An 8,795-nucleotide genomic window follows, 5' to 3' on the forward strand; every position below is an offset into this window, starting at 1 on the left:
TTGAACACAGCTACAAGGACAGCGCTATGGGCAAAACTCAGGTGTAAGAGTGGTTTTCTTATCTTAAAAAAAGGTGAAAAGTCAATCGGTGACAAACCTTGTTCTGGACATCTGTCAACTTCCCAAATGGATGAAAATGTTGAAAAAATTCATACACTTGTGCTCAAAAACCTATGATGAACCATTGAAGAGATGGGAACTTATCAGGGCTATCTTTGGAACTCGGTTCAGCAAATGTTGATGGAAGATTTGAGAATGAGAAGGGTCTCTGAAATGTGTGCCTAGTGTTCTGACTGAGCAGGGAAAAGTGTTGAGTGGAAACATGCCATGATCTAAAAGAACAGCTCTGAAGTGATCCAGACTTTTTTTCCCCAAGGTCATTACTGGTGAGCAGACATGGTGTTATTCTTTTAAAAAATTTTTTTAATTCTTATTTTTTTACATGGTGTTATTCTTATGACCCCCAAAAGCAAACATCAGTCAAGCCAGTGGAAGATGCCATAGTCCACCTTGCCTGTCAAGGGAAATCACAAATAAGACGCCCGGAGGGACATGAGAGTGTGGGAGGTAGGGGAAGGGGGGAGGTGTTGGTCAACCCAGGGACAAGAGAACAAGGAGTGGTTCAAAACCAGTGGAGGGAGGGGATGAGAGGACTGGTAGGGAGTGACCAAGGGCAAGGCAACTGAGAAGAATTACTGAAACCAAAATGAAGGTTGAATATGGTAGTGGGACAGGGGGAAAGCGTAAGGAAATAGAGGAAAGGAGTAGGAGGCAAAGGGCATACATAGAAGCCTAAATACAGACATGTACATATGTAAATATATTTATGATTATTATACCTAGGTTCATATATTTATAGGTTCAGTAGTGAGGTGCAGGTGGACATTGGACCTCCTTGTGCACACTCCCTCAGTACAATAGCACCTTGCTCAGCTAAACAGTCATTTCATGATACACACCTTCCCGACAAGATCGCTGAAGACAGACATATTCATAAGCAAATGTGGTGAATAAAGCTGATGGTGCCCGGCTATCAAAAAGATATAGAGTCTGGGGTCTTAGAGGTTTGAAGGCAAACAAGCGGCCATCTAGTTCAGAAGCAGCAAAGCCCACAGAGAAGCACACAAGCATAAGTGAACACGAGGTGTTGAAGGGATCAGGTAGCAGACACCAAAGAGCAAAAACCATTATTGTGTGATCACCTTCCCCATATAAAAGCTGAAGATGAATGTGTGCATAAGTAAGTGTGGTGAAGAAGGCTGATGGTGCCCGGCTATTGAGAGATATAGTGTCTTGGGACTTAAAGGCTTGAAAGTAAACAAGTGGCCATCTAGCCCAGAAGCAACAAAGCCCACATGGAAGCAGCACACTAACATGTGTGATCATGAAGGGCCGATGGGACCAGGTTTCAAGCAACAAAGGCAGAGGGGGAAATCATATCACCATGAATGAGGGGAGTGCATGATGGGGACCCAATGCCCATCTGTAGATAACTGGACATCCCTTACAGAGGGGTAGTGGAGAGGAGATGAGTCACTCAGGGTTCAGTGTAGCAACAATGAAACTCACAACCTTCTTCTAGTTCTTAAACGCTTCCTCCCCCACAACTATCATGATCCCAATTCTACCTTGCAAACCTGGTTAGACCAGAGGATGCACAGCGGTACAGTTGGGATCTGAAAACACAGGGAATCTAAGACCGATGAACCCCTCAGGACCAATGGTGAGAGTGGCAATACCTGGAGGGAAGGGGGTGTAGAAAGGAGGAACCGATCTCGAGGATCTACATATAACCTCCTCTCTGGGGATGGGCAACAGGAAAGTAGATGAAGGGAGACACCAGGCAGTGTAAGATAAGATAAAATAATAATTTATAAGTTATTAAGAGTTCATGAGGGAGAGGGGAGTGAGGAGAGAGAGGGAGGGAAAAACAGAAAATGAGCTGACTCTAGGAACTCAAGTGGAAAGCGAATTTTGAGAATGATGAGGGCAATGAATATATAAGTGTGCTTTACTCAATTGATGTATGTATGGATTGTGATAAGAGTTGTATGAGCCCCAATAAAATGATTTATAAAAAAATTATTTTTTTGCATGTTGGTATTCTTATAACTCCAAAAGCAAACATCAGTCAAGCCAGTGGATGATTCCATAATCCACCTTGCCTGTCAAGGGAAATTGTAGATAAGAAGATGCTCTTTTTTTTTTTTATGTGAGGGGATAGTGCATTTGGAGTTCATTCCCTCAGGTCAGACTGCTAATCAAGCTTTCTATTTAGAGGTTCTGAAAAGATAGTATAACAGTGTGACAAAAAAGGCCTGATTTGTGGCAGATAGAAGCTTTGTTTTGCCACCAGGCATTGCAATGCACCTGCTCACACAGCCATCAAAAACAGTCTGTATTGCCCCTCTCACCTGACTCACCCTACCTAGCTCTGTGTGACTTCTTTTTGTTGTGTGAATGAAGAGGGACATGAAAAGACAGCAATTTGAAGATGTAGAAGAGGTGAAGAAAAAATGAGGGTAATACTCTCAGCCATCTAAACAGATGAGTTTGAAAAATGTTTCTAAGAAAGGAATCACAGATTTTAAGTATAATGGAGTATTTTGAAGATGATAAGATTGTTTTATTTAAAAATTAAATACTTAGCTTTGCAAAAATATTCATGATCCACTTTAAAATATAATCTTCGTTATTAATATTTTCCACAGCTTTCTAAAAACCATAAAAAAATAAAGCCTTGATTTAGAGACTTTGTTATTTTCTGTAGTTTAAATAATCCCTTTATGGCCAATTTCAAGCTGTCAATAGAGTGTGATTTTGGAAAAAATACCATTATATAATATTTTTAAAAACATTTTATTAGGGGCTCATACAACTCTTATCACAATCCATACATATACATATATCAATTGTATAAAGCACATCTGTATATATAATATTTTAATTGTACATATAAAATAAAATATAAGCAGTCTCAAAAACAGTTTATAGAAAACACTTGTGAGGTTGTGTTTAGTACCTTTATTTTTAATATCTTTTGATTATAAACTTATATAATTAAAATTTTACTGGTGGCTTTAATTTAAAAAGGAACCTGTATTGAGGTAGGTTAAGCATGAACTGCTAACCATAAGGTTGTGAGTTTAAACTCACCCACCTCTTAAGAAGTATAGTTTCAGAAACCTGAAGGAACAGGTCGGCTCTGCCCCACAGAGTTGCTGCGAGGCAGAATTGGCTTCATAGTAGAGGGTTAAGTGCTTCACTTAAAAGAAGATTGGCAATGTTTCTGAACATTTAACACTTGTCTCCTGGAGGTACAGAGATCAAACACCACTGGATAAGATCACTTTCAAGATTAACTCCTTCTTCCCACACATCATCTTTTTTTTAAGTCATTCTATAGGTTTATTTCATATACATCTTTTTAAAATTTTATTTTAAAAGCAATTTATTGAGGGCTCTTACAGCTCTTGTAACAATCCATACATCAATTATATCAAGCACATTTGTACGTATGTTGCCATCATCATTTTCTAGACATTTACTTTCTATTGAGTCCTTGGTGTCAGCTTTTCTCTCTCTCTCTCTCTCTCTCTCTTTTAAAGTCATTTTATTGGTGAATTGTACAACTCTTATCACAATCCATCCATCCATGCATTGTGTCAAGCACATTGTACATTTGTTGCCATCATCAATTTCAAAACATTTTCTATCTACTTAGCCCTTAGTATCAGCTTCTCATTTTTCCTCTGTCTCCCCATTCCTCCCTCCTTCATGAACCCTTGATAATTTATAAATTATTATTATTTCTCATGTCTTATACTGACCAATGTCTCCCTTTACCCACTTTTCTGTTATCCATTCCCCTGGGAGGGGATTATAGATAGATCATTGTGATTGGGTCTCCCTTTCTCCCGGCACCTTCCTGTTACCCTCTTAGTATTGCCCACACATCATCTTTGATAGACATCTAAAACATATTACCTTGATCAGTTAGAATGATACAGTAAGCAATTGCTTCCCTTCTCTGTAAAAGGATTCTATTGAGTCATGTCTGCTTGTTTCCAACCCCACCCTGGTACCCATATCTCCACAAACAAAACAAAACAAAAAATAGGCTTATAGTAATCAAGTGAATTGTGAGTCTTAATGACCAGATAGGACAGGGTAGAATTACTTCTATGAGTTTCCTAGACAGTAACTCTTACCAGAAGTAGGAAGCCCCCCTGTTTCCTGAGGAATAACAGACAGTTCCAAGCAGCGGATCTTAAGGTTAACAGACGAATGTGCAGGCACAAGGATGGTTTTTATTGTACGTTAATAATCCTCATGAAATGAAAACAAAACCACATACAATGTTTTTCTTTGTTCCTTTGACATCTTCAACCAAAATAATTTGGGAAAATAACTATATATGCTAAAGTCTGCTTCTCAAATAATTTCCAATTGACAGAATTAGTACTTTATAGAGGAATATAGAAGAAGAGACCAGGAAATGTAGTAAAAGTTGGTTTTTCTCATTTAAATTTACTGTACATCAGTTTCTTCTTTGTAACTATTTTGGCATTGCCCAAAATAGTTTGCTTAAGTACAGCATGTATTGATTTCTTTTATCTTTCCTAAATCTGCCTTGAAACAATAGCCATCATCTATAACTCATTTTGCTTCCATTTATTATTCTTAGCACCCTCCTCACTTAAAAAAAAATACATGTCCTTCAAATTTATACTAAGATTTTAAGCGCCTCGGGGAATTGGTGGGTGATGAATTGGGCTGCTTGCGGAAGGTCAGTCGTTGGGAGCTTGGGGAGAAAGGCGGCTTTCTCCTCCCATTAAGCCTGGCAATGCACGGGAGCAGTTCTAGTCTGTTATACACTTAGGATGAGTTCATGGTAAACCTGGCATCATCCCCAGCCCTTATTTTACTTGATGTTGTTGTTGTCAGCGCTCTCCAGTCAGTTCAGACTCACGGCATCAATATGTGCGATAGATGGAACACCCTCCAGCCCTGTGCCAGCCTTACAGTCGTGCTTACGCTGGACCCCAGTGTCACAGGGACAGTGCCAGTTCATCTTTTCAAGGGCTTTCCTCTTGCGACTGCCCCTCTACTTTGCCAAGCATTATGTCCACTTTCAGGGACTGGTCTCTCCTGAGAGCATGTGCAAAGTGCTTGAGACGAAGTCACCCCTCCTTGGTTCTAAGGAGTCTTCTGGGTGTACTTCCCAGATACCTTTGTTCTTTCATCAGCCATGGTATTCTCATTTGTCTCCAGCACTGTAGTTCAATTGCATCAATTCTTCGTTGGTCTTCCTTATTCAACGTCCAACTTTCACAGGCATCTGCAGCAATTGAAAACATCGTGACTTTCATTAAGGCCATCTTAGTTCTCACAGTAGTATTCTTGCTTTTCAACACTTCTAAGAGGTCTTGTGCAGAGAACTGACCTAATGGAAGGTGTCGTTTGATCTCTTCTATGAACACTGATTGCACACTGTTTATGGTAAGATTATCACTCTTGGGGGCACATGCTGATAAAGGTCTATTTTGGGTACTCCCAATCATACTGCGCATGCATCTAAATGCTTATCCTATATAGTGCTGCAAGACCATTTTATTCCTAAGGGGGGGAAATCACAGCAAAGTCAAGCATGTAATGTTTAGACCATCTTTTTCCTTAACTGGAATGGGTTCACAATGACCACCATGGAGTGTATTGTGGCTCATAGTGACCCCATAGATGGCAGAGGAGAACTGCCCTGTACAGGAGTACTTAGCCGTATCTTTCTCCCACATTTCCCATCTTTCTGGCAGGTTCCAACCGCTGACCTTGTGAGTAATTTAATACATTTCACTCCCAGGGATCCTTAACTGGAATAACTGCCTCAATTCCTGAGCATATTGATGGCATTTCAAGTGATTTTGCTGTTTTGAGACCTTGACGTTTTCAACAGCTCACATCTGGCAACTTTTTCTTCTATGCGATTCATGTGATTAAGTATATATGTCAGTGATAGGTAATTGTACATTAATCACAACCCAAATACAGAGTTTATTAGGTAGAAAAAATTTACAGCCTAGATTTGGACGTTTGTTCAGGAATAATATTAATAGATATTTTTCCTGACTGATAACACAAACATGCATAATTTTCTTTTGGCTATTTCCTGTGCTATGAATGTATCATAGTACAACAGTAAATGTTTACTACTCAACACAATAAATGTAAATAGGGAAGTAAAAAGAACTTAATTTAAGACAATTGATAAATCTGATTTTTCCAAAAGCCTACTGTTCATATGTTTTAAAAGCAATTGATGCAGTTCATCCTTTTGAGACAAAATATATATTTTTCACTCTTGTCACTACTATCAAAGCATTGACATTTGTCTAATAAAAATGGTACAAGCACTAGTTGGACCCAGAAAATAGTTTGGCAAGTTCAATACATTTATTAGTTCAGGAAGCCTTATTCGCTTGGATCCACAAACAATACTCATGGAAGCAGCAGTAAAGAAATCAAATGATGACTTGTCTTGGGAAAATCTGCCACCCAATTCAATACTTCTTTAAAATGTAGGAGAGTAAGTATGTATTTGTCTTTGAAGACTAAGGTATGCCTGACACAAGTGATGATATTTTCCACAGGTATACACATTACATACATATGAATAAGAAAGACCACAGAAGAATGGATGAATTTGAATTGGGCAGCTAGGAAAAATATTGACAGCAGTTTGAACTGCCTGAACACACACATTTGTCTGGGAAGAAGCACAGCAGAACGATCCTTGGAAGGGAGGATAGTGAGACTTAGTTTCACCTACTTGGACATGCTCTCAAGAGAGAGTGGTCCCTGGAGAAGCATATCACGCTTGAAAGGGCAGAGGTTCAGTGATAAAAGGGAACGTCCCATAAGCTAGCTGAGCACAGAGGCTACAAGAGTCTTGCCAACATCACAATTATCAGGATGGCACACAATGAGGTAATGTGTTATTCTGTTGTATATTTGGTTTCTACAAGTCTGGACCAACTCAATAATGACATTGAATTTACAAAAATGTATTGCTTATAAAATTTTAAAAATTACAAAAAAGCATATGGCGTCCCTGAGTTCACTATACTATACCACACGTATTATATGATTTAAAGCTGTTCTCACACACATAGGATATATAAATATGTGGAGGAAAATAATGGGAATTATGAATCAATTCAGACATTAAAAACTTGGCATAGTGAGTTACACATTGAGCTGCTAACTGCAAGGTCAGCAGTTCAAAACCAGCAGTCACTCCACAAGAGAAAAATGAAGTTTTCTAGTCCTATCAACATTTAGTCTCAGAATCCCACAGGAAAGTTTTACTATCTTATAGGGAAGAATTTAGCCTCAGGATTGAAGGAGGGCTTTTTAACAACCTGTGATGTACAGATGACAATATCTTGCTTGCTGAATGTGAGGAGGACCTGACGTACTTGCTGCCAAAGTTCAAGGGTTGCAGGCTTCAGTATGGATTATGACTTGATGTCAAAAAGACAAGCATCCTCACAACTGGACCAATATGTAACACCATAGTAAATGGTAGCATCATGATAAAATGTTGAAGTTGCCAAGGATTTTGTCTTGCTGGATCCACAATCAATGCTTATGGGAGCAGCAGTCAAGGAATCAAAAGTTGAGCTGCATTCGGCAAATCTGCTGCCCAAGACTGCTTTAGAGAGTTGAAAAGCATAGTCCTGGAGAACAGAAGTGCGTATCTGTGGGTAGGAGTAGTTGGCCTGACCTCCAACTGGGGGAAGAATGACTAAAAATACTTTTAAGGACCCTCGTGGTGACTATCCCTGGTAATACTTATACCAAATAAGCCACTTTGACCCAAGCTCCTGGCCACATCCTAGAATTCCAGGCCAAGTGCCTTTGAACAAGTGGAGCATCGGATCTTGGATCTGTGGGGGGAGTCACAACAGAGAGATCTGATGCTGAACCTCTTCAAGGTGAACTGAGTTTTACCTTAAACACCCTGTAACCTAAGGACTGAAGACAGGTAATTCATGGGGTGTGGAGAAGCAGAAGCCAGCTATACCATGAGTATTGATTTGTCGGTATTCAGATAACTATTGACTTACTATATCAATGGACCAAATGCTTTAATGAGATACATATTATTCGGGCAAACTTGTGACTGATATTCTCAGTGAATATTATGAAATTTCCCCAACAACCAGCTGTCATTGTTTGTGTAAATAGTGGCCAGCCATTAAAGGATTTATTCTGCACAATGTGAATAATTCAGGTATTGTGATATAAAGTTAGCCTACTTTGGTCCAATATACCTCTTTCAACTGTGTTTTAAAACAGTACCAGGGGGGAATCAATGAAACATTAATTAAAGATCTTTATGCTTCAGAGAAATGATGGATATGACTCTCTACCGTAAATTAACAAGATCTCTAGAGAGAGACAAAGGCAAATTAAAAAAAAATCAGAAACAAACAAACAAAACAAAACCCAGATCCAGGTATGGGTTTGGGAATCACACTGAACTCTAGCTCAGTTTAAGCACAATTACCGTATACACTCAAATATAAGCCAAGTATACCGTATATACTCAAATATAAGCTGAGGTACCTAATTATTACCTGGGAAACCAGAAAAACTGATTGACTTGAGTATAGGCCTAGGGTGGGAAATGCAGAATATGAATTAACACAGACACCAGAGGGGAGAGACGGAGCGCAGCCACAGACACATCCTTACCAGTTCAGCTGCCAGCATAAGTGAATCACTGCGGGTGC

The sequence above is a fragment of the Tenrec ecaudatus genome, chromosome 4 (assembly GCF_050624435.1).
Source record: "Tenrec ecaudatus isolate mTenEca1 chromosome 4, mTenEca1.hap1, whole genome shotgun sequence".
Classification (NCBI taxonomy): Eukaryota; Metazoa; Chordata; class Mammalia; order Afrosoricida; family Tenrecidae; genus Tenrec; species Tenrec ecaudatus.